Source organism: Ursus americanus, chromosome 26 (assembly GCF_024610735.1).
Source record: "Ursus americanus isolate L20-20 chromosome 26, mUrsAme1.1.p, whole genome shotgun sequence".
NCBI classification, from domain to species: Eukaryota; Metazoa; Chordata; class Mammalia; order Carnivora; family Ursidae; genus Ursus; species Ursus americanus.
The window spans coordinates 26,788,880-26,816,456 of record NC_142152.1 but is presented as its reverse complement, the minus strand read 5'-3'; the positions used below and the strand labels follow the sequence as shown (position 1 = coordinate 26,816,456).

At 35.9% G+C, this 27,577-nt stretch overlaps 1 long non-coding RNA gene across 1 annotated transcript in view; it reads right to left on the bottom strand.

The window, feature by feature from the left end:
- Nucleotides 1–19,198: 19,198 nt before the first annotated feature.
- Nucleotides 19,199–27,577, bottom strand: part of LOC148107706 (uncharacterized) — a 127,960-nt gene continuing 119,581 nt past the window's right edge. Inside the window, exon 4 of the long non-coding RNA XR_015721723.1 lies at nucleotides 19,199–19,296. This is a non-coding gene — a long non-coding RNA (uncharacterized LOC148107706). The remainder of the gene's footprint in view (nucleotides 19,297–27,577) is intronic.

The window sequence follows — 27,577 nt, the reverse complement described above, 5'->3', positions numbered from 1 at the left end:
TCTCTTCCCACCCCCGTTCTTTTCTCTCATCCTTTAAGGAAGATCTACAAGAACTCTGTGTCTCTGTTATACGAGTCCACAGAGAAAAAAGTTACCTATCTTTACAGTATTTGTTAACATAAACGAGAATTTTTTTAATGGCCAGAAAACTTTGTTAAGTCTAATTTAATATGACTATATTTCTACAGGCTTTATTTAATTGTTAAACTTTCTGTGTCAAGTAATACTCATACCACCCATACTAAGTCCCACATGATTATATAAAACCATGGTATAAAGCCCACCAAAATTCCAAGTATACCAACTTATTTATATGTATAAAAAGTTCTCACATCTGTGAATTGGGCTTATTGATAATCATTATGAATTATGATAATAAATCATGAGAACAGAAGTTTAAAATCAAAGGCATGTTCTTGTAGTTAGGACTACAAGAAAAAAACTTCTAATATTAGTATGACTGGCATTTGGATGGTTTACCATTAACCTATTAGTTTTTACTATATGCATATCATTGAACTTGCCACAAGCCAGATAATATAAATAGTAATATTAAAATCAGATCATGTATCTAGTTGCTGACTCCTAAATGTTGATAATCTCTTTGAGGTATTTGGTATACGTGTGGTTTTTGTTGAATACTTTAAAATAAAATCTGCGTTTGATTAGAAAAAGTAATTTACACTTATGAAACAGATCAGAAATGTAGAAAGCTTTTCAAACAACTGAAAATTACCAACAAATCTACCACACAGACAACCCTTAATAGTTTAGAGTATATGCTTCTAAACCATTTTCTACATACAAACAAATACATATCCCCAAACATGTCGTCTGTGTGCGGGGAGGGTGGCTATAAGGTGGGGGTTTGAAGGATAGAGAGGTATCAGAAAAGGCTGTCTTACAGAGTTGATATTTGAGAAGCTGAAAGCCAGGATACATGCGGCCAGCACACGCAGGACAATGGGGAACGTGATGTGAGAGGAGGCAAGAGAATTCAAGAAAATGAATTTTGCCAGTAACAACAGTGAGCTTGGAAGGTTCTGCAGAACCTCCAGATAAGATCCCAGCTTGATTTTGGCCTTGGGAGACACTGAAGAGAGGACCCGGTTGAGTCTACAGAACTGTGAGATAACAAACAAATATTTGTCACCAAGCATCTGGTAATTACTTATGAAGGAATAGAAAACTAAACAAATGGGAAGTTATTAGGCAAAGAAGTGTCAGAATTGGTCTGCATTTTATTTTTTTTTATAATAATTTTTTATTATGTTTTGCTAGTCACCATTGGTCTGCATTTTAAAACGTTCCCTCTTTGGGAAAAAGAAGAGAAGAGGGGAGGGAAAGGGAGAAGAAGGGAGAAAGAAAAAAGGGAGAGAAAGAAAGAAATCCTGAGTTTATGCAGAAAAAAACGGAAAGACTAATTGGGAAGACTTTGCAGTAATCTAGGACAAAGAAGAGAGGAGATCAAACAAAGGATAAAGAATGTAGTGATGGAAATTAAAATAAAAATGTCCATGAGGAAGGAATATGCTACTTCATTTACTCACTCAAACAAGGACATTTCAGCAAGTGTACTAGCAAGCAGGGATATAAAGGATTGTGCTGAAAATCTTCCATCCTCCTTTCAGAGCCAATCTCTAACCTCTCTCCCCCTGCCCTGGGTTTCTGGAGGCCAATCTGTATGGACTCCAGGTAGGGATTTTTCTGGCCTCTGGTTCTAACTTGGATTTAACCAAAGGGGAGCACTCATAAGAGACAGGAAGGAAAAAAGAAAGTGAACTCAGAGTACTTATTTTCATTTCCTCCCAGTGGAACACTGTGAACTGGCCACAACAGTTAACTAAAAGTTTTAACTCCTATTGGGTGGCCCAACCCCTTCCCTCTTCTGGGTCTGGCACCTGCTTCTTCCTATTTCCCCCTTCAGACCTAACGGTGGGTACTAGGTCTGGAAAACTGCATTATCCTAGTTTATGACCACTTCATTTTAAACAGTGCCATTGCAAAAATTAAGTCAACTGACACGAGCTTTTACAACAAATAAAAGTGTATAAAGAGACAAAGACCTACTCTTGGAAAATGTCAACATTTTCTATATTAAAAAAAATATAGGGGCGCCTGGGTAGCGCAGTCGTTAAAGCGTCTGCCTTCGGCTCAGGGCGTGGTCCTGGCATTCCGGGATCGAGTCCCACATCGGGCTCTTCCACTATGAGCCTGCTTCTTCCTCTCCCACTCCCCCTGCTGTGTTCCCTCTCTCGCTGGCTGTCTCTGTCAAATAAATAAAATCTTTAAAAAAAAAAAATATAATGCAATTTGCATTTCTTGAGACAGGCCTATATACACTGTTACACATTTTCTCAATGGAGAAACTGAGGCTACGGAGGGGAAAGAGTGTTTGCCCCAATGTCACACCTCTAGAAAGTAGTAAAAAACAAACAAAACAAAAAAACCACCAACAAAAAGAATGGAAATGGCAACAGTGTCATCACTTCTGAACTTCTGAGTAATCAAATATGAGCCCATGTGATATTCTTTGGATTTAGTAACATGGAGATTATTTTGTTTCCTTTTTTTTTTTGCCATTACAAACAATTCTGCAACAAATTTCTTACACATACACAGGACATGCTCGTCTTTTTCTAGAAGTGGAAGAGCTAGATGAGTACGCCTATTTTAAAATTAATAAATAATTCCAGTTTGCTCTCCATAAAAGATAGACATTTATACTCCTATCAATAACATAGGACAAGCGTCTATGTTCCATTAAACCCTTTCAACAAGGCTATCAGTCTGTCTGATGTTTCGTCAGTCTAAGAAAATTAATATTATTTTATTTGTACTTATGTGCATTTGATTACTAGGAAGGAGAAATTCTATGCACATAACCAATGAACATGAATCTGATTAAAAAAAAAATCACAAGAGAAACTCCGTAAGAGATGGCTTCTTAATAGCTTTTGTGAGATATGGCTTCATACAGAGGTTCACACAGTATCTTTAAAGCACTATCTCTTTATGTTTCACTACATCCTCCACCCAAGATTGGCTTCACATTGACCAAGTTCTGTCATGGAACAAATTCAAGCAGTAAGTCTATTATTTTCATCTATCAATTGAGCAACTCCAAAAAACATTTATTTTGAAATAGTTCCCAGAAAAACCCCAGAGCTGGCTTTCATTGGTTTGGCTTCCACCACATGTAATATCCCCAAATTCTGCAGTGTGATTGGGAGGGTCTGGTGCTCTGATTGGTCAGTTGGGGTTCTATGCCCGAATAGGTGATCCCATCCTAATCGAATGCACTTGGACTAGAATAGAAGAGAGCTACTAAAAAGGTTGCATCCTGAAATATCTCAAGAATGAGTACATTTGAGCCATTTCTATCTGATCCATAAATAAGGAATGCTGAAAGTGCTGAACATTCTTTCACAAAACCAGTAGTATTTTCATTTTCTTCTCTTGAGGCACAAGTGGCTCATTAGCTTCAGAAAAACACATTAGTATTTAGTTGTAATTTAATATGAACCTTTCATGGTCAACCATTATTAAAGCCAAAGTGATTATAGTGAAACCCTAATTGTCTCCAAATGTCCTCCATCTCAGGGGTAGATACAAGTAAGAGAGGGAGGTGCTTGCAATTAGCTAAAGAAAGATAGCCTGTGTGGCAGGTAAGGTGGCACCTGCTCTGAGTTAGGATGCTTATTTGGAAAAGCAGTGAGTAAGACTGGGTATTATTATAATATACAGAGCCAATGGAGACAACTTAATGAATATGTGGTAAAGTAAAACCATAAAAGCACAGGCTGGCAAAAAGCTAATAAAAAGGTAACCCATAGATTCACAAAAATGACCAGAGACCAGAGCATGTATTAATCAATGTGAATGGGCACATTAGAATGCATGTCCCTAATTGTATTCCTTAGAATCACAGTTTCCACAGGGCGTGGAGAGTCCCTCGATGAAAAAGGCAAAAAAAAAAAAAAAAAAAAAAAAGGATTCATTGGCGAAATAAGGTGTAAAAATAATCTTAGTGAACTGAAATTAAAAAGGTTTCTTTATTCCACAGCATCTCTAACTAGGTCCTAAGCATTTGTTCCTAACTTCTTGGCGGCCGGCCCAAAGACCCAAGAAGCAGACTGCTGTTGACACTGGTTGGGCTGAGATCGGAAAGAAGCAGGAATTGGGATTACCTGAGGTCAGCTCATACTAAAGCTAAGCTAGATGTTACATATTAGGTTCATTTTACTTCTGAAAGATCAGACCACGGGCAGTCAGAACAGTGGATTAGATACAGACATAAACCAAGCTTTGACTCAGTAAGCCAGGGAGAGGTGTGGGCAAGGCATGGAAAGATTTTGAATACTCTCTGAGGACATTCTTCCACGTCATTCTGAATGACTTCCTTGATCTGCCTTTTCTCTAGTCCTTCTCGTGGCCTGATGCATTGTAAGAAGGTGTAATCCTTTTTACCAAGGTAATAACAGAGTTAATAACTTACACTCATAGAGTATTGACTACAGGCGCCATTCTAACTTTCAATGTATTAATTTATTTGATTGTCAAACCACTCTATAAAAGAGGTAGTTTTATTAGTGTAATGGAGGAAAATGAATAGCAGGGAAATTAACTAAATTGCATGAGAGACAGAAGTGGACATTAAACGCTGGCAGGCTAGCTCCAAAGTGTATATACAACCACGTTGCCTTCTTGTTTTGGTAACATCGGAGTTTCCAATATCTGCTTTACATTAAAAATCAACAATAAAGACTTCAGACAAGTCTTAGGAAGAGGCTTGTCTTTCTTAAAATCCACTGCCCTGAAGGCAGGAAGAGGCTTGTGTCCAAGGACAGAGATTAAGACATTATTCAAACATATGAAATTCACAATTTCCTCAGGACAACATATGGCCTCTTCAGCCACAGATTTCTGCTCCTGCTCCAAATTTTATAAGTTATATATATTTTGTTCTCTGTATTCCCCCCTTTTCCATTCTAAAGCATTAAAAATGTCCCTTATAATATTTTGCTTCTAAAACTTAAGCACTTTGCAAGCAGAAAACACTTTCAACAGCCCTTACCCCTTATTTCTAAATGTATACCTATTGCCAAGATTAGGCAACCAAATTGTTCAGGAGGAAGGAGGCAGGGAGGTCATCTCTTAAAGATCTAGAGTAGGAGAAAGGGACATGCTTACACATAAGGGGTTGGCACTTTGCTCAACTCTTCTCTGTGCTGTGGTGTGGGGTTCAGAGGGTAACAGCTATGGAGCAGAAGTGGGGAGGACGAAGCGAGGTATGGGGCTTTCAGCTTCTGCAGGGTGTTCTGTTCCCAGCATGGCCTAAAAGCAGTCACCGAACTTCAAGGGAGTTCATGGGAATGTCTTAGTGATAACCACCCAAGACTGTGGCTATCTTCCCGAACGGTTTACTCTTATAAGTTTTGGGGATATTTCCACAAACCTATGGGAGTTAGAAAGGAGGTCAAATAAGTAATGGAAAACTGGTTATTTCTACCAGCCTACCACATTAGTTCTCAACTGTGATTTTCCTTCCCAGGGCACACTTGGCAATATCTACAGACATTTTTGATTGTAGCAATTGGGGGTGCGCTGTTGCTACTGGCATCCAGTGGGTAGTGACTGTCCACCTTATGAATTAAATAGTTGTTTTACTAGCAAAATGAGTTTATTTGGGAATAGTGGAAGAACTGTAATTAGAGACAAGCAAACTAAAGTAAACCACAGGCAAGTCAGATGAGACAACGGCAAGGTCAGCTTCTAGTAGGTTTTAGGAGGAAATTGGGGATGGCTGTTTTGAATAAAAGTTCAATGGAGAAGAACCAGTTTGAAGTTGTGACAACTTCTCACTGGCTGCAAGCTATTGTAATGTTGTTGTTGGGGCAGGGAGAGATCTTCCTTTTCTTAAAAGCAGGAGATAAAATTTCTAGGAAAAAACATCCTCCTTTTTCAAGACAATTCTTATCTTCCTACTGGATATGCAGGCTGCAAGGAGAGGTACATGCACAAGAGCTTCCCATTTAAGGCCTTCCAACCCGATTTCAAGTGAGGTTTTCTCTACTCACTTTGACTAGATCAAGGATGCTGTGAAATACCCTACAATACAGAGGGCAGCCATTGTAACAACAACAAAAGCAAATGACTGGCTCAAAATGTCAACAGTGTTGAGGCTGAGAAATTCTAATGTCCAAGCAGCAAGGGGTTCTAAGGTTGACTTAGTTTAATTTCAAAGGAGGGGAGAAAGTAAGAGAAACATCTCATTTTTTTCCACGCTCAAGACTATGGATGGTATAGAGAAAAAGTACCTTACACTCTCTTTATTTGCTTATAAAATGAAGCCATGATACGGGGTGTTAGGAGCAACAAGGAAAATTTACCATAATGCAGCCAACTACCTCCAGGTAGCTCAAGCGCTTACCTGTGGATAAGCCCAGATTCTGCCAGCCCATCAGCAACATCCAGTGAGACTTTGTTCAAAGAATAGGGACAGTTCAAAGTCTTTCTTCCCCTCCACCTCATTCTCTAGAGCCTTTTAACTCTCTTCTAGTTTAGGTGAGGGGCACAGTGGTAAAATTTCCCATTCATCATTCCATGGTGAGCCTCTTGGGTTTTTCTTTTCTATAACAAAAGCGTATCAGTATTTTCTGGAAATCCAAAAATGTGTGATAGAATTAATAGAGGTGTCAAGGAGAGAAAGAGTTGACAGGAAAGATTTTAAGATAAAATATTGAATCCGTTTTGAAGGACATTTACATTCTACCCTTTATCCTGTTAAAAAGGTAGAACAAGGGAAGGGATTTTAGGAAACACAGAACTAAGCTAAGCAACAGGAATCTGAGGTAGCACTGAGCTAAAACATTACACTGATGATAATTATATGAATAAATATAAAATTATGGCTTATTGCTCTGTAGAGACCCTTCGGTAAGAAATTAAGTAAGATTTGATAGCAATACTTAAAATTAACATCCTGAGATGATTTTTGAGGGTTTGATAGAATTACTTTTTAAAATACTACTTCTATGGCAATTTATACTGTTAAAGTATATCTTAAAATTCTTCTATATGAATAGAAGCATTGTGAATAAGGGCTGATATTGTGGGTCCTCAGAGCCACAACTTGTTCTTCCGATATAAACTATAATATTGTCAAAATGCATATGATTCAGGGAAATATTAAGCTGTATGTACAACAAATGGCCACAGGCAAGGTAAAGGGAAGCTTAATCTATGCAATTTAAACATGAAACCATTTTGACACACTCAGATGAACTGAACTCATTTTATACTTAGATATTTGTAATCATACAATGCAATTTTCATGACTGTAAAACATTAACTATAGATCAACAACTCAGTTTGGAAATCCTGACCCTACATTTTCAGAATAAAAAGACCCAGTGTTGAGGTATATGGAAGACAAGTATTTGGGCAATTATCAATCAATCATTCTGCAGGGAGTAGCTAATTGTTCCCTGCCATCTATGAAAACTATTTAAATCCCAAGAAGTTAGGTGCAATTCCATCAACCGTATCATGGTGAAGCACTGCCTCTCTCCTCATAACGTTACAATCAGTAGTATGCATTCTTCTCTCTCGACGACACTAACTGGTTAATGTCTTTTGGATTTAGGTTCCCAAACTACCTAGGCAGTATAAAATCTTTATCCACTTCTCACCACTTACCTATATAAAAGCAAACGATAAACAAACAGACACAAAATGAAACCAGACAAACACATCAATCTCTGGGCACCATTGTATTTGGTTGCTCAAAACCTGGCATGGAAAGTGAGCATTTCTTTTACAGTATAGTTATTACAATTTTGTTCCATGTCTCTTCTCTCTGGAATGTAAGCTTGCCTCGGGTGCACTGCTGCTTCAATTCAGCCCTATATCCCTATGGCCTGGTACCTATCAGGAGCTCAGAAAATGCTGGCTGAATGAAAGAATTTTATATATATATATTATATATATATATATAATATATATAATACATATATATAGAGAGAGAGATTGTAGTTTTAGCTTATATGCAAAAGGCCTTTCTCAGTCCACCCAGGAGGCCATAACAAGGAAAGAATGATGAAGCAATCTGCCTCATCCCCTGCCCTTGGAAATTTCCCTGACAAAAACCACCATTTCTGGGAAATAATACAATGATGATAGAAGAGAAACAGGCAATCTGAACCTTATACCAAAGGGAAGGGCAAGGTCTTTAATAAATTACCTCTCATGTGAAAGATGGTTAGAGGTAGAATTAAGTGTGTTTCCTATAGCCTGGCAGCGGATGTTTAAGCCAACACAGAGTTATATATTTTATATACTGAGAGCCAGTCTTGGCCCCTGGGAACCATCAACTACTGAATTAAATTTAATCACCTATGTTCATTTATTATGGATCCCCAAAAGGCTTTTCTCCGTGGTTCTGGGCAGCTGTGTTGGTTTCCCTTCAGCTTTTTCCTAACTTTTTAACCTTGTGGCTATTTTTCTTTCTCTCCAGTTTTATTCATTTCTGCTTAAATGTAACTTTTTTTTTTCCTAAGAAAGCAATCACAAGCATTTTCAAAACTGAAAAATACAGGTACTAGGGAGACAGATTCTAATTCAATGTCTTCCTTTTTAAAGTAAATTTGCATTTTTTAAAAAAATACCTGGTATCACCATAAAATCTCTGGGCTCAAATGAGCACTATTCATTGTTAAAAATGCAATTTGCTAAAAAAAGAGTAATAAAGCCTGGAGAATTTGGGAGTGTTTAGATACATTCAGACAGTAGCTGAACCAGAGCCACTTAACTATAGGTCATGATTTTTCATTAACCTCTTAATATCCAGCACATTCACCATTGCCCTGCTCCTTCCCCTTATACAAGAAAGTCACTGTTTATTGCTCTCTTAAAGACTTCAGTAAATGAGCTAAATTGTTTTCAAATTATTCAAATAATTGTCCTTTATTTTCTTTGTGCTTAGTCCAGTTTGATGTTTTTCATCAACTTATCCTTCCAGAGCAATTCTCCTGCCACACACAGAGGTAAAAGACTTTTGTTCTGTGTCTTAATTACGAACATTGATCACAGTAATTTATTCTTTCATTCAGTGAAAGCCCTAAGTCCTATTGCAATGCCTGACACATAGTAAAACGGCCCAGTTCTTGACCTCCGAAAGTGGAAGTTAGGCTGTGGCAAAACCTGTGGTGATCATGTCATGTAATAACCACATGACCAAAGATGAGAGTTACCCTAATTGCTGGGGCAGCTGGGCAAGATAGCCAATTCTGACAAAGCTATATAGTCTGGGCTCTGAAGAATGGTTGATTACATTCCACTAAAAGGAAAAAATGAGTTTGTATGTCATTGTTGTGTTATCTGTGAGTGGAAAGGTTATAGAAACTTTGGGGAGAACGCAGGATCATGTTTCATTTTGTTTTGTTTTCTGTGTGTATGATGACACAGTTTGAATTTGACAAAAATACGGCAAATGTGAAAATACACTGTATTTTTAGGAAATCTCAAGCAGTCTCAAAGCTATTGGACGGTAAGGGACATTTTCCTTTTTCTTTAAGAAATACCCAGGAGGTACCATACCACTTTAATTACCACTGCTTTGTAATATAACTTGATATCTAGAATTGTGATACTACCAGTTTGTTTTTCTTTTTCAAGATTGCTTTGGCTATTCAAGGTCTTTTGTGGCTCCAAACAAATTTTAGGATTGTTTGTTCTAAATTCTGTGAAAAATGTTGGTATTTTGATGGGGATTGCATTAAATCTGTAGACCTCTTTGGGTAATATAGAAACAGGTGATGGGGATTAACAAGTACACTTATCAAGATGAAAAAGTAAAATAAAATAATAAAAAAAAATCCAAAAGGCAATTTAAACTATGAAAAATGTATATCTGGTACTGTATAGAAGATGGAGAGAGAGAAAGCACTTGGAATTGTGCCTTAATAAATACAGTGCCAGTAGGAGGAACAGATATATTCCACGTGAATCACTGTAAAATTTATTTTTAATTTAATAGCAGCTCAAGATTATCAATATTACAAGTGAGTTAAATCTACATTTATGGAACAATGTACCCCATTAAATGTATATATTTATGAAAGTAGCATGGTTTTATGAACCTCACCTTTGACTCAAAACAAGGCAAAATACTTTAAGTATCACTTGGAACATCAGTAAATCAAGATTCCAAAGTTCAGAACTGACAAAGTAACACAACTTCTAGAAATTACTTGCAAGTATATAATCCAAAATGCCTATTTAGTAAAAGAAATGTGACAAAACTTGCATATAATATGATCTATCATATATTTCTTTACTCAACAAGCTTTTGATAAATACACAAAATCTGTTAAGTTGCTATGTAAAAATATTACATAAGTTATTGTCTTTGGAAGGTGAGGTTATGGGTACTCATTAAATTCTTCTAGGTTTCAATAGGTATGCAATTACAAAAATCATGGAAGGGAAGGAAGGAAGAAGGGAGGAAGGGGGAGGGAGGCAGGCAATGAGGGAGTAAGAGAAGGAAGGAGTAAGGTGGATGGATGGAAGGAAGGAAGGAAGGAAGGAAGGAAGGAAGGAAGGAAGGAAGGGAGGAATGGAGGGAGGCAGGCCACTGACTTTGTGAATTAGAGGATAAAAATCTTTTCAGTATGTCTATATTCAGTAACTTCTATTATATTTTTTGACATTGAAATAAACTTAAGTTTTATTAGTTTTAAGTTTTTTTGTTTTGTTTTGTTTTAAGCAGAAGGCAATTAAAAGGGTGAATTATTACGTGATTTCCCTAATTGGAAAGGGAGGAGATCTGGGGAGGAAAAATAAACTACACAAGAAAGCTACACAAGTAGGAGCTCAATAACTGCTCGTTGAATGTAGAAACTTAAACTTTTGTGAATATTTGGACCACTTTACAAGACCTTGGACTGTGAGTATGAATTATTGGTCGGCTCTTGTTGTGTGCTACAGTTTATCTTTTTGTCACTCGTGCCAATTAATTGCTCCTATTTCTATGGAAAGGAGCTTTAGTGATAAAAAAATGAATTTTTTCAGCAGGTCACCCCTAAGATCCACACACTTGCATGCACGTAGATCATACACACTGCCCTACATATCCTGTTGTTGTGATCCGCCATCTTTGACCTTTCCTGTTTATGGCATTCTGAAATATAAAGGTCCCAGTGTATGCAAACCGAAAACAAGAAAACTGAAATATTTATCCCAGGAAAGACATAATTCTGTTTAAAAAGTTCCGCTCATGGGGGCGCCTGGGTGGCTCAGTAGTTAGGCGTCTGCCTTCGGCCCAGGGCATGATCCCAGAGTCCTGGGATCGAGTCCCCCATCACGCTCCGCCACCGGGAGCCTGCTTCTTCCTCTCCCACTCCCCCTGCTTGTGTTCCTTCTCTTGCTGGATGCCTCTCTCGCTGTCAAATAAATAAACAAAATCTTTTAAAATAAATAAATAAATAATAAATAATAAGTAAATAAAAGTTCCGCTCACTAATTCTCAATGTTAAATCCTAGTAGAGAGAAGGGGGGTTCATATGATACTATTGAATTCAACAACAAAATAAGAAAGGGTTTATTCATCCAACCGCTCCCACTAATTATTCCAATGCATTTTTTATTGTTTCTATCCCCCAATGGATGAAATTCAATATGTAAACTATGTGATTTTTTAAGAGATGAATCAGCCGCTAATGCCAAATTCAACGAACTCTGCTGCTGAATTCACATCCCATTATTATAAGAGGGGAAAAATAAATGATGCCCCAAATCTCAACTATTTTTCTCAGAAGCTTCAAGCTGGAAATTAAGGGTAAGTTATTGGAGTGCTTAGGAACCAAATTGATATTTGGAAAATAGAACTCACATAATGATTTTTCCATCCAGTTTATTTATTCTGAATCCAATAGCCATTAATACACTTTAAACTCCAGGGAACTGAAGGAACCAATGTGGAGTTACTTTATTATCTCATTTATAGGGACTATATGACTTTAAAAAAAGCTGTGATTACAGAAAAAAGTGGCTTTACCCCTTCATTGCCTACTACATAATGTATTTGTTTTGGAGAACCTCTCTACCTCCTAATATAAAAATACCACAAACAACACAGAGCTCAGGAAATATGACATATTCTCTTTCAATGCCTTTGACTTTTCTCCAGAAAGAATATCATCATCCAAGTTGTCACTAACAAAACCTTCTGAAAATGAGAGGTCTTCATAAAAGGAGATGATGGGGCTATATAAGTGATTAACAACACTAATATTTATGTATTGTAGTCTAATTCATGGTCTAAAGCAAGAGTGAAATACAATGAATTTGGCCTGCAAATTTCTGTACAGAACACAGCTTGCTAAAAACAGAACTCTGTAAGTCAGTCTACTTGAAAGAAAAGAACCTACTGATGAATCCCTTCCATCTGATACTTTGAACATTTATCTTATTATTGCTTTCTCAAAAAGGGTATACAAGAGCAGCATGAAGCAATGAAAGGAGCAAGGAACAGTAGTTAGGACACATGAGTTCCAGTTCTGTCTCTGTCCTATGCTGAGTGACCCAAAGCAAGATCTTACCACCTCTGGACCTGAGTTACCTCCTCAGTGACTTGAGGGATGACTGTTAGATTATAATTTCTACTGTCCTTGCAGTCCTAAAAACGCATCTTCTATGAACACAAAATGCAAATGTGAAGTCCTAGAACCATACCATTTGACAAAATACAACTGTACCAGGTGCTAGAGATGAATTTTCTTTCTCTCAGGAGCTACTACCTTGCTTTGGTCTTAAAGAGGGCACTAATGTAGCCAAAAGGTAGACCAAAATAGGCCCAGGCTTACAGAGTATACATTTGAACTGGTCATCATGACATGAAAAACACTCCAAATAGGTAACAGTACTACAATAGGTGGGTTATTCTAAATAATTGTTTGGGCCTAGTCAAAGGATGCTTACATTAATACAAAAATATAACTGTTTTGCTGATAAGAAATGTGTATGTGTGTATTTTTACAAAGAAATGTTTATAAGACATTTTGTTTCATTTTATTTATGCTTTGCAAAACACGAAACAATTTAAAGATTTTATTTGTTTATTTGAGAGAGAGAGGCAGCAAGAGCACAAGTGGTGGGGAGGGGCAGAGGAGGAAAGAATCTCAAGCAGACTCCACACTGAGTGTGGAGCCTGACCTAGGGCTTGATCCCATGACCCTGATATTGTGACCTGAGACAAAATCAAGAGATGGACGCTCGACCCACAGAGACACCCAGGAGCCTTCTCCAAAGACATTTAAATGAAAATCTGTAATAAATAGGGGAGAAGCCAAGAAAATAGTACCATTTAAAAAAAAAAAAAGATCTGGAAAATATATATTGGGCAAAATCAGCTGGGGCCTATAATAATGAAAGTAAAAATAACGGTAATGTTAACAATAATAATATCTAACATACGTGAGTGCTATGTGCCATGCATCGTGATGAACACTTTGACTGAATTATTTCATTACATTCCCCAAATAATTCTATAAGATAGATATTACTACACAATGTTACAGGTCAGGAAAATTGATAATAGTCAATAAGTAAGTAAATGACAGAATGAGCCAGGATGAATATATTGTTTTTCTCACAGTGGTATCTATAAGCTATAACCAGAAGAGTTTCTTTGGTCCTATTTAATCTGGCTTTGTCCACGGGGCAATTACAAAACAAAGGAAGGTGCTCTTCCCTTGGGTACCTTTCTATCCTCCTTGTTAGAGATGATCACTATGTGTCTAGTTTTTGGTATTTTTTCACTTTATTTTATTAAGGCATAATATAAAAAGTACATACTTGCACAACTTGATTAATTTTTACAAAATGTACCCATGCAGATAAACTCAAATAACTTCCACCCAGGTTAAGATGTAGAACATTACCAGCAGCCCAACAACCTGCCTCATGTCCCTTCATAGTCATTACCGACCCACAGGAAAGTAATCGCTATTGTGACCTTTATCACTGTAGACTAATTTTCCTGTTTTATAGCAATATATATTGACATCCTCAGTATGTATTCTTTTGTAAGTGACTTCCTTCACTCACAATCATATGTGCATGATTCATCTAGGTTTTTGCAAATACCAGTAGTCTGATGTTTTCATCCATGTATAGTGTTCCACTGCATGACTACACCACAGGTTATTTATCCCTTCTATCGATGATGAACAGTCAAAGCTCTTAGCCCAATTCAGGCTGTTACGAACAATGTTACCATCTGCATTCTTTTCCATTTCTTTTGATGCACAAATGTGGACATGTCTTTTGATACACACACACACACACACACACTATAATATAGCATCTCTATTCACGTGTGCATACACAATGTTAGGATACATGCTATTTTAGTAGATTCTGCAAACATTTTGTGAGGTGTTTGAACAATATTCCAATTGATAGTATAATTTGCATTTGTTCAACATGCTAGTCAGCATGTGGTATTGTCATTTTTTAAAAAATTTCAGCCATTATGGTGAGTATAGGTGATATCTCACTGATCTCATTGGGATTTTAATTTAATAAAGAATGATTTTGTCAAACTTTACCCATATGTTTATTCATTATTTGGATATAATCTTTTGTGAATTGCCCATTTTTTGCTATGTTTTTCCTCTAAAGTATTTGTCCTCTTCTTATTGCTTTACCAGTATTTCTTTATATATTCTAGATATAAGTCCTTTGTCAGATGTATCTATTGCAAACATCTTTTCTTGCTTTGCACTTTTTTTTCTCTTCATGGTGTATTTTGATCAAATGGAATTCTGAACTCTAATGACATTCTTTTTTTACATAGTGCTCTGTTTAAGAAATATTTACCTATGCCAAGTCATGAGGATATTCTCCTAGACTACCTTCTGAAAGCTTTATGGTTTTCACTATTAAATGTTACGTGCTACCTATTTATAACATACCTAAATATCTGCATAAAAGGTCATTTTGTCCTATTTTGGTTCATAACCCCCCTTAAGACTCTGGTGAAAACTATAAAACTTCATCCTAATCTATAGGAAAAGTGTGGGAGGAGGTTTTACCAGTCACCTTCACTCTGATGATAAATTTATCCCCTGGACTTAATCCTCTGACTTTATGTTATATGTCTATAAATGTAGGAAGACTGGAATCCAAAAATGTGCCAAACTAGCAAACTAAGGACAGAAGTGACTGAATCATTCACAGGGGGCAGGAAATAACTTTTAGAAAAAAAAGGTGGTAGCCTAAAACCAAAAAAAGTAAATTCCTTTAAGCCATCCCACAGGATCAGCAACGGTTTCTTGCAGTAGACAAAAGCTTCAATAAGAGAGAAAGCAAGCATTTGTTTATGACTTTGGCAAGATACACAAGAACTTTAGTAGGCTGCAGCAGTACAAGAAACCCTAGATACTGGCCTACAGTAGCACAGACTCTCAAACCATTGTTGGGAAATGTGGAACATGCCACTAAATACTACATAATGAAAACTTTTAAGAACTATTTAAGGGGTTTACAAATGGAAGTGCTATATAAGGAATCAAAAATAATGAAAAATAAGAGAGAAGACTAGAATATGTGAAGCTTTTAGCAACTTCAAGGGAACACTGTTAATTAAAAAAAAAGACAGTGTTCAGGGATGTTTGAATGAAATAAAACAGACTGAAGTAGCATATTTATTTAAAACTTCTGGCTGGTACAATCACCATTGTTATAATTATTTCTCAATATCTCATGAGTTTAGGGGACCAGATACTTATATCTCTCTATGCTCTCTTTGGGTGGGGGGGGAATGCAAGTGTAAAAAAAAAAAAAGGGACTGCACAATGCATGAGAGATTCAACTCATGAGACATTTTATAACACAAGAGGGAAACTTAAAAGTATTTGAGGCAGTGAATGTTTACCTTGCCACTCCACACCATGCATGCACTGCCAGACATAGCAGATTAGGTTAAATCACTGTGGCATTCATGTGTTCATTCCACATTAATTCCAGTAGAATTAAGTTACCAGGCAAGAATCCTTCAAAACCGGATAATTAGAGGACATACAGACTCTAAAAGCAACAATATATTCCTGACAACACGGGAGGTACTTTTGAGTGACTTAACTAACACAGACTCTAGAAGAAGGTATTAACGTAATTATGCAAGATAATTGTGGAGATTTGGGGATATACGTTCATAGGAATGAGATCTGTAATGATGTGGAAAAGATGAACTCATAGGTTAGTCAATTGACTCAACAGTAGAATGGTGCAGCTCAAGGAATACGAGCTCAAGAGACAAATAGGTCTGTTTGGATAACAGTTCACTCAGTGATTAGTCTCTCAGGTATAGTTTTCTCATATGTAAAATCACCGTAAAAAATGCCTACATTGCAGAGCTGTTTTGTGAACAATGCGTATGTAGAATGCCTGAAGAGTAGTCAATGGATGAAAGCTATCATTAGGACTAATCATTTCTTTCTTTTTTCATGGATGTCTTTTGCAGTTAGTTATGAAATGGGGAGAGATCCTTGAAATTCCCACCTAAATTAAGAACTCTGGAAAGAAATAAAATAGGACAGTGGGCTACCAACTACTAGAAAAGAAAATGTGGCAGCTTTCAAGTCAGGCTTGTGGCTGCTACTTACTGGTCATGTGGGCTATGGGCGCTATAAGAACTTTTAGCCAAATGCTGGTTTTCTGACAAGTAGCAGGAGCTTTATTTTTGCTGCTTAGTTGACTGTAAAGAGTCACCATCTGTATAAATTGTAATTTTGATATTCCAGAGCCACATTGGAATTGTTCAACTAATTTCCATAAATTTCCTGTAGTGGTCACAATTGTTCATCCTTATCAGTCAGACCCAGAGCTCAATGAAACTACTGTGAAGCTACAGGTGAAATCCTTTCTCAGCCTTCTACATCAATTCCCCGTGATCCTCAATCTCAAACCACCATAGAGAATGTTCTGCTTGAGGTACGTCTAGGCACATGGACCTCATGAATAATCACCAACAAGAAAGACATTTATTTCAGTGTGAATTCCATCATTAACAATGCTATAAATAATGGCAAGCCAGAGGAAACATTTTTAATTGGAAGCACATGGGCAAGTATTTTAGGTTTCCTTCTATTTCATTAGGGTGATTTTTGTTTCCACAGTCATTTATTATTGTACCTGACATTTGATGGCTTTATAGGTGACTTTATTGGAGGTTTTATAGAAGACTTAAACAGGCACAGATTAACAAAGAAACAAGTGACAATGCCAAGGAGGGAAGTGATCATCACTGCTTAAGCAAGGAAAGAAGAGGAAAAGGAAGCAGTCTGGCTTCCATGTAGTCTTTCCACACAGATGTAATGTGAGGACTGAGAAGATGGAAGAAAATGGCGCTGGGTAGAGTTAATGAAAATAGCCCATAGAAAATGTTACACCTTTCCACTTGAAACATTCATCTGAGTATCACACAGCAATGTAGTGATGAATGGGCCACATTTGCTGAGCACTAAGCTGTGATACTAAAGCAGAAAACCAAAGGGTATCACAACCAAAATACCTGCATGCCTCCACGGAATCGCTGCCTGTCAGCATGGAGTCAGGATTGATTTTCTAGCATCCCTGCTCTCAATAATTTCGATTTAGATTTATCAATGCACTGACTCTTGAACCATAAGTAAATATATGTTTAAGAAGTTCTTTTCGTATAAATATAGGGTTAACCATTAAACATTTAAGTTTTATTTTAATGAGATAAATGAAACAAGGCAATACTCCTGTATATACCCAAATTTGAATAACGAAATTGTTTTTCATTTGTATGCATTTTTTTTTTTACTTCCCTCATTCAAGACTAAGAGATGCCCCGAGATCCATCCCATTCATAAAACATATATAAAATTATTTGGCAGTACTTTCATGGTATATACAAATCAATGAAATTGTTTAAAAATCAAAAACTACAGAATAGGAATAAAAGCTAGTTTTTACTGAGTATAGAATTCCATGCATACTATTCACAGTATTATGATTTTGTGCATATATGCATTTAATTAGATATACTATTTAGCATGAACACATACAGGAGTTGTTACCATCCACATTTTACTAATGAGCAAATAGGCTAAATACCATAAATGGCACTGATTTCTATGACCGAAGATACAGAAACTGAGAGAAACCGAACCCCAAATTATCTGACCTCAAAGCCCAAGATCTTTTCAACTACTTCAAACTTGGTAAATGCCTGTTACCATGCTGGATATTCAAGGGACGGGTGAAGCAAAATAAACCCTGCCTCACCAAAATGATCTAAAATATTCATATTCAAATAAAACTCCTTCTTATCCTGTTTGATTAAGAAACCTTTCAGTTGCCAGAAAATTTGTCTATGAAGATATTAACCAAAATTATAATAGAAAAGAAAACAATTTGAAGACCTAATAATGCTATGAAGTTGCTTCATATTTTATTTCAAATAAAGAATTAAGATCACTATCCAGTTACCACAAACCATGTACAATCAGCATTTTACTTCAAAACAAAGATTTATACAAAGCTAGGAAATTAGTGATGTTTGGGAGACCTACCTTCAGAGTTTATCAAGATATCAATTTTATTTTTTTGAAGAACAGAGGGTAAGTCTTGATAATTATGCAAAAGATAAATCACCTAGCTATATAATTAACTCAAAATTACGATGGCAATAAAGGTACAGTTAAATTCATATTGATATATGAAATTGTAAAGAATGTTAATACACTTAATTGGCATTTAATAAGATAGCTGCAGCAAGTTAATTGGATATTAATTTACGTAGTTCATAAATGTCACTTCTTTTAATAATTGAGCTCATTTCCTCAAGATAATGCTCATACAGTTTATTATGGATTATTAACATATATACATTTTTCTATATAAAATGTGTTTGAGTCTTCCACATATATTTTATCAAATAAACATACCTTTCTTATTTACTCATGCTTCTGTCATGGGCAGAAATGTAATGCACCAGCATTCACCATCCCAACTGTAATCCACCTAGCTGGTCATTTACTATTGTTTTCTAGAGTCTGCAGAATACATCCAGATAAAAGGCAAACTCTGTTCTTCATACCAAGTTCTTTAAAAAGACCTTGAATTTATTCCTTTCTCTTAAGCATCATTAACTTACCTCCAAATATAAGATTTTTCTTCTTGCTCTCTCTTCTCTTGGAGTCTTTTCAGAAAATTTCATCCCTGAAGTAACTGCTCTTTAGTTCCACGGCCTTGGAGATGCTGGGTAAAGAGATAAATAAATAAATAAATAAATAAATAAATAAATAAAGCTGACTCACTCACAAATGGGTTCTCCTTCAATTCATAATTAAGTAAAGAAAAAAAAGTTAAAATATCTTAAAAGCCATAATTTCATCAGCAACAATCTAATACAGAAAGGGAAATGATATTATGTTACAAACTCGGAAAAGCTGGGACCATATCTATTGGTCCAGCCAGATTAGCTAGGTGAGGAGTCAAAAACAATGGCTCAAACTATGTCAGAATACATAGTTAATCTCAACTTAACAGCCCTCACTACGAACAAGATGAAAAATAAATGAGCTGGCATCTCCTTAAATTTTGCCTGAAACAAACCTAACCAAAGGAGTAGAAACAAATCCTACAAAAGAGCTCCCTACAATAGGGGAATTTGATTAGAACTCAGCGACAATTTGAATGTAATAAAATATGTATAAAAAGAAAAATTACACATGAAAAAGTATAATGATTAAAAAGAGAAAGCAGAGCTAAGGGAATGTATCAAGCATAACATAATCTGATAAACACATTGGAAAAAATAAGAACAAAACAGACATGGAGAAAAATCAAATTAATGGCATAGAAGAAAAGGCTGATGAGACAATCTCTGTGAAGGGATACAGAAAAACAGAACAAAGTAATTAGGGAGAAGATGATAAATACAAATGCCATACCAAAACAATGTAATCTATATTTCACTTATACCCTGAAATTGAGAGCTCAATGTATTTGTTACGTACTAAATGTTTGTGTTCCCCCAAAATTCATATGTTCAAGCCCTAAGCCTCAATGTGGTGGTATTTGGAGATAGGATCTTTGAGAGGTAATTTAAGTTTAGATGAGGTAGAGGAGCCCCGATAATGGGATTAGTGCCCTTATAAAAAGTGACATCAGGGAGCTTGCCTGCTCTCTCACTCTCTGCAAGCCAGAGAGAAAACCGTCAGTAGAGACTGAAGCCTGCTGGACCTTGGTCTTGGACTTTTTAGTCACCAGATCCTTGAGAAAATAAATTTCTGTTATTTAGGCCACCTGATCTGTGGTATTTTATTATGGCAGATCTAGTCAACTAAAACAGTATTAACAGATAAGTTATTCAGAAATAAAATACAGGAAAAATGTTATGAAATTAGGAATTGAGTCTATTTGGTGAAAACATGTGTGTATACATAATATCAAAAAATGATTCAAAACGCTCAACATCAAAACATCCCACAGCTGTTGAACTTCAGAAATAAATATGAGGAGCAATACTGAAGAATCAAGGAAGAGAAAACAGACAATGTATTTTAAAAAGCAGTGCAATACTCTAGGAGTTTACTTCCACTTTGAGGCAAACCGTGGTAACTACTGAAATTCACAGAGGATGAATGCATTATTCAGCCTTCCAGGTAGGAAAAGCGAGTCACCCATAAGGGAAAAAATTAGACTAAACTCAGACTTCTCTTCTGTAATATCAAAAGTCAGAACACAGTGGGTCAATGTCTACAAAGACTAGGGAGGGGAAAATGGGGTTACCCACAAATAGACCCAGCCATGAACCCCTTTCAAGAGAAAGACAAGAGCCAGACATTTCAAATAATAAAAGTGAGGATTTACTCCACTGGAGTCATATAATCTTCTAAAAAAGGAAAAGAAAAGGAATTTGAAGATGAAATCAAGTTAAAAAGAGATGAACTGAAATAAATAATTGAAAATAATGCATAGTAATGGTGCAAACATCAAGTTGATTCAATACAAAACTAAGATTAAACAGCTATGAAAATGTGGTTAAAGAAGAAATATAAATATTAAAATCTCTGACAAAGTAAAAAAATAATATCTGTATTAAAAATTGGGAGGAAGGGGCGCCTGGGTGGCTCAGTCAGTTAAGCGTCTGCCTTCGGCTCAGGGCGTGATCCGGCATTCTGGGATGAGCCCCACATCAGGCTCCTCTGCTGGGAGCCTACTTCTCCCTCTCCCACTCCCCCTGCTTGTGTTCCCTCTCTCGCTCTCTCTCTATCAAATAAATACATATTTAAAAATAAGTAAATAAATAAATAAATAAAAATTGGGAGATAGAAAGGAAATGAGGTGGGAGGAAGTTGAAAAGAGCAAATTAAATGATCTTTATGTCCGAACATGTATTAATACTGTATTACCTGAATTATTCAATTAAAGGATAACATTTTTAAGTTTTTCATAATCTTTTAAATCTTTGAATCTTTTTTTAGAAGGATCTTTCAGCAACTGTATTCATTGTGTCATGAAACCTTTATCTTATAGTTTGGTAACTTCTTCCCTTTTGATCTAGCTTCTTTTTTCTTTGATTAAATTCAAATTAACTGAGTAAAATATACAGTCCTGCCACAATAGGTAAAACCTGGCCCCATTCTTATGATTATTTTTGTATCTAGGCATCCTTCCTGCCATCCATCCTCCTTTTTGTATTTTGGCATCACTGAATGTCTAAAATTATGAACTTTAAATTTTAAAACTGGTTATTTTAGAGTAGCAGGATTCTAAATAATCTCTTGTTTCTTTCCTTGCACCTTGCACCTTTTTGCATTTTTCGGAGCTTGGTAATAAGTATATATTGCATACTATATATATATATATATATATATATATGTAATTTTTATTTTGTTTATTTATTTTATATATTTATATAAATATATTTATATATGTATTATTCTAAAATAAACATATAAATCAAGAAATCCATTTATCCTGGTGCTACGACTAACTTTAGTGACATTTAAATAGATGTCATTTAACTATATGCAGATAGTATAAAATGTATATGAGAAATTTAAATAGAAAATTCTGAATATTAGGAACTTTATCTGCACCCGTTTTATTTCTCAGAATCTACTCAACATTATAAATCTCATTAGTTGGCCGAGTACATGCTTCGTGATGTGCATCTAGAAACACTTTCTGTGTTTGGCACAACACTGATTTTAGTAGCTAAATGCCACAATGGTGAGGAAGGAAGGACACTATTATAATCTTCACAGTACACAAATGTGTGCACATCTGACTATCGAGAAACTTTTCACTCTATCCATGGGGCCCGGTTTTGTGGCCCTGAGCTTCTGGTATAGACAGGACTTTGTTGGTGATTCTAATGAGACAATTTCTTATGATTTTTGTGCACCTGAAAATAAACAAGTCCTTTTTTTTAGATTTTAGTGACTATATGCTATTCAATATCTTAAGACAGTCCTATACCCAGGATTTCCCGGAAAGCATCACCTTAGTTTCATATTCAGGAAATTTTTCTGTTAATATCTGTGATGTACACTCAATTATGGCAGCATCTTTGGAAATATACATATATACATACACTAAATGCCTATGATCTGGCAGGTGTCATAGATGACAGTATAATTTTATGCTAAAAATTTGGAATTTATTTTATAACAGCAGGCTATCTTGAAACCACATAAAATTTCAGTTTCTTCTCTGATTGCACCTTCCCTCCTTCACCAAACACATTATCTGTCTAGGATCCAAAGCTTTGTCTATATTTTCCAAACTCAGTACCACTATTTGTGTTTACAACCCATCTCATTGGTTAAAATCCCCTCTGCTTTTATTAAAGCTCAAATGCTACCGCTTCCTAAGAAAGCCTCGTCTCATCTCTCTTTGGAATTCGTTCCTCCACCTTTGGGGTCCCTAAAGCATTTTTTCCCTCAACTTCTGTCCTAATACGGCACATACCTGTTTCTTCTATAAAATACGAGTTTCTTGAGAGAAAGGACCAAATCTTATTGTTGCATAATCTCATCCAATTATTTTTCACAGTAAATGCTCAATCAACATTTTTTTTAGGTTATCAAATTATAAACATTTTTAAGATTGCTGGTCAGATATACAGTAGTTTAGGATTAATTGTATCCAATTAAAAGTACATATTTAAAGCATAATCAAGTACAGTATATTTTCAAAATTTTAAGTATCATCTATTATAATTATACAAGTTATAACGCATGACTTTCTATAAATCATGTTTACCTATTCACAACAGCTAACAGGCTAAGAATCTCACTTAAACACTGCTTTGCTTTACTCCTTGCAATACCTTTATGTGATTGAAAGTAAAATTTCACTTCTTTAAAAGCAGTGTGCAGTTTGGGTTTTTATTAATCCTCTTACTAGTTCTGTGGCCAGAAAAATAGTTAGTTGGCCATACTACAGCACTACCGCTTAACTGATTATAAGATGGACATCAAGGGATTTAAAGGCCACCATTCATTCTGGAAATGTCTCCTTAGTCTACAGTATACCCACTATTTGACTAACGCAGCTGCAACATATCTTTTTTAATGGTATAATTTGTAACTCCTGTGACAGAGGAAGAGCATTTCCTGTACTTGGGAAAAGAGTTCACTCCCACTAAATTAGAATTTTTGAGCAACCCAAAAAGAAAAGATCCCAGACAGCATCCCTGGATGACTGCTTCAAAGGTGATCAACTTAGAGCGAACTGGCCTGTGTAAGACACAATACTGACACATGATATACCAATTTACTGAGTTTTCATTTGTTGAGAGTACCAAACAAAATGAAAAATGTCACAGCCATTTGTTAATTTTTGCCATTATATCAAGCAATAAATTTTTGATAATCAAAGGTAGAAGTTATCTGCTTTGGGTCTAAATCTAGCTCCAAAACAATGTTCAAAAATTTTTTTTAACAAATTTATTTCCAACATTTCAAAATCAGGACAGCATATAGAGAAATCCATTTTTTTCTTGCTGTTTCTGAGAAATCAGAATTATTTAGAGACACTAATGTCATTTTCCTATTGTCAAAAATTTCCAAATTGAGTGGCAAGAACCCTCTTTAGAACAGTTTGCCACATATTCACCATGCCTTCTTGTTGAAGCCAAAATCCAGTCACATTTGAGATGCTACTTTTCATTTAAAATAACGTTTTTAGAACAGTTTTAAGATTTACAGAGAAACCGAGGAGATAGTACAGATAATACAGGTCCTAAATACCTCTCCCTGTGTAAATAATTTCTCCAATTACTAACATCTTGCATTGGTGTGGTGCATTCTTAGAATTAATGAATCAATATTAAGACATTATTATTAACTAAAATCTATAGCTTAAGTTAAGTTTCATTCTTTGTGTTGTACAGTTCTACCTTTGGGTTTTGAAAATGCATAATGTCATGTATCCATCTTTATAGTAACATACAGGAAAATTTCACTACCCTAAGGATCCCTTCTGCTCCACCTATTTATCTTTCCTCCCCTCCTCTACACCTGTGGCAGCCATTGATTTTCTTCTTTTTTTTTTTTTTTTTTTACTATCTCTGGACTATGGCCTTTTCCAAAATCTCATATATTTGGAATCATATGTAGTTTATTGCCTTTTCAGATTGGCTTCTTTCATTTTGAATATGCATTTAAGGTTTCTTATCTTTTCACGGCTTGATAGCTAACTTCTTCCTATTGTCGAAAACCAGTCCATCATATGAATGCACCAGTTTGTACATCCATTCATTTATGGAAGGGCATCTTGGCTGCTTCTACCACTTTTTAACAATTATGACTAAATATACTAAGGATATTTGCATACAAATTTTTGTGTGGATATAAATTTTCAAATTAATTGAGTAAGTACCAAGGAGCACAACTGCTGGATTGTATGGTAAGACTATGTTCAGGGGCACCTGGGTGGTTGAGTTGGTTAAGCACCTGCCTTCAGCTCAGGTCATGATCCCAGGGTCCTAGGATGGATCCCCGCATCAGGCTCCCTGCTCAGTGGGGAGCCTGCTTCTCCCTCTCCATCTACCTGCCACTCTACCTACTTGTGCTCTCTCTCTCTGTCAAATAAATATAAAATAAAATAATAAAATAAAATAAAATTAAATTAAATTAAATTAAATTAAATTAAATTAAATTTAAAAAGACTATGTTCAGCTTTTTAAGATACTGCTAAACTTTCTTCCAAAATGGTGGCACCATTTTGAAGCTTTAAAAAACACCCATTTATTATCTCATAGACTCTGTAGGTGAGGAGTCTGGCGTGTATTAACTAGGTTCTTGCTCAGGAGCTCACAGGGTTGAAGTCAATGTATTGGTCTGGCTGGCAATGTTCTCATGAAGCTCATTCAGGTTGGTAAAAGAATTTAATTCCTTGCAATTGTAGGACCCGAGGTTCCATTTTGTTTGTTTGCTGTTAGTTGGGGATCACTCTCTCCTGCCAGATACTGCCTACAACTTTGCCATATGACCTCCTCTATGGACCCTCTCACCACTCAGCTATTATTTCAAAGCCACCAGGAGAACTCTCATGCTTCAAATCTTTCTGACTCAGGAAAGAGCTCAGTCTTTTCGAAGGATTCATCTGTTTAGTTCTGGCCCACTTAAAATATCTCAGTTTTGATTGACTCAAAATCAAATGAATTGGGACCATAATTACATCTGCAAAATCCCTTTATTTTAGAAAGAATGCGATCTAATTATGGGCGTGAAATTCATCATATTCACGGCCCTGTCCAAATCAAGGGGAAGGGATTATATAGAGCTAAGGGAGGAATTCTGTGTACCATCTCAGAATTCTGGCTGCCCCCAAAGAACAATGAGTAGTATGAAAGCGATTAACATTCATATAGATATTTTCATACATGAATAGCCTTCACATATTTGGCCTGTTTAACTGGCTAATGTCACCTAAATGACCCTGCAGACATTTAAATCAAGCCAGTTCCTGACCTCCTAATTCTGTCAGATTGGCCTAAACTGTATGTGTACTTTACACATAAAGGAAACATATTGCTGTTACCTGAAATATCAGTTATATTTTTCTTATAAACCCTTGTCATTTATTGCATAAACAGTAACACAAATTGCTCACTCTGATCTGACCCCTCAATCTTCTCTTCTCACTTAAAGATAATAGCACTATATTTTTTGATGATTGACAGAATAATTTCTGTGTATGTCCTTTTACCAGTATGTGTTAGAACTTTATTAAACCGAGCAGATTTTTTACATAATCCTAGATTTGAATGCCCTGTTGGATGTACACACCTTTGCCTGAGGGACCAAATCTCCTCCCCAATATGAGGCAGGTTCTCTTCCACTCTGATATATTTCCTACCGTCTGGCTTAACATTTTCCTCATGTGTACTTCGTCTTGCATATTGAACCACAAAATTTTAATTACATGCGCCAAAATTAATGAGACTCTATTGAAAATTTAACAAGTAATTTCAATACTAATTCTACGTAAGTATATTTATTTTCCAGATGATGCTCCTTCACCTTTTTTCCCAAGGAAAAAAAAATTTACTTCTCTCAGTACCCCTTACTTTATTCCAGATTGTGATAGTTTGCATTTTTTGAGCCTGCCCCCTGCCTCTTTCACTGAGATTTAGGGGTGGGGGCAGTGAAAGCTTACATACAGAGTCAGCCTTTTAATCAGCAGGAAAGGCATGCTGTCCCCACAGCTTCTCCAACTCTTGGTTGGAAGGGGGGCGGGGGTAAGGTGAACTCATTCATTAGGGAAGCTGCCCCATGACTTCCTGTTGTTTATAATCAACTTGTCTAAGAGTAACATTTTTAGTGATTTGCAATGATTATCAATTTTGAAGTGATTACCAATCCCCAGAGAAAAACTAACTCTAATGAAGTTTTGATTTTTAGTTTACTTTTTTCTTTTCAGTGTCTCTGCTATCCTAATATTTGTTTTCTTTTTTTTTTCTTTTTGCTATCCTAATCTTTTATAGCAAGACGAAATCAAAGAGGAGAATCTGTTCAGAAATAGCCTGGTGATATCTGGGAGTAGAAAAACTGTAGACAAGTACCCAAGCCAGCAAGATGGCAGAAAAGGGATGGGAGTAAAACGTGAAAGCCAAGACTGATTGGATTCAGACTATTATTAAAATGTTCCCCAAAAAAACAGAAGAAAAAAAAAAGACTGTCCCAGCAATGACAGAGAAAGTCATGCTCAACCAAAACACCCATCTTAACATAAGAAACTCATGTGACAAACATTAAATGGTATACATTTCCAACATTTTTAAAGCTTTTTAATTTGAAATATGAAAAAAAAAAAAACCTCTATTTTTTTCTGGTTTCTTAGTAACTTAGACTAGATTGATCTATTTTTGGAACAAAAATCATTTCTTTAAACTTGGCTTATTTAAAATCCCTTCCAACATTTACAGGTCTAAGTCAGATTCCTCATGCCTTTTTGGCAAAGAAAATTCCTCTGCATTTGACGGGCATTCAACCTCTTCGAAGAATGCTTAATTATAAAA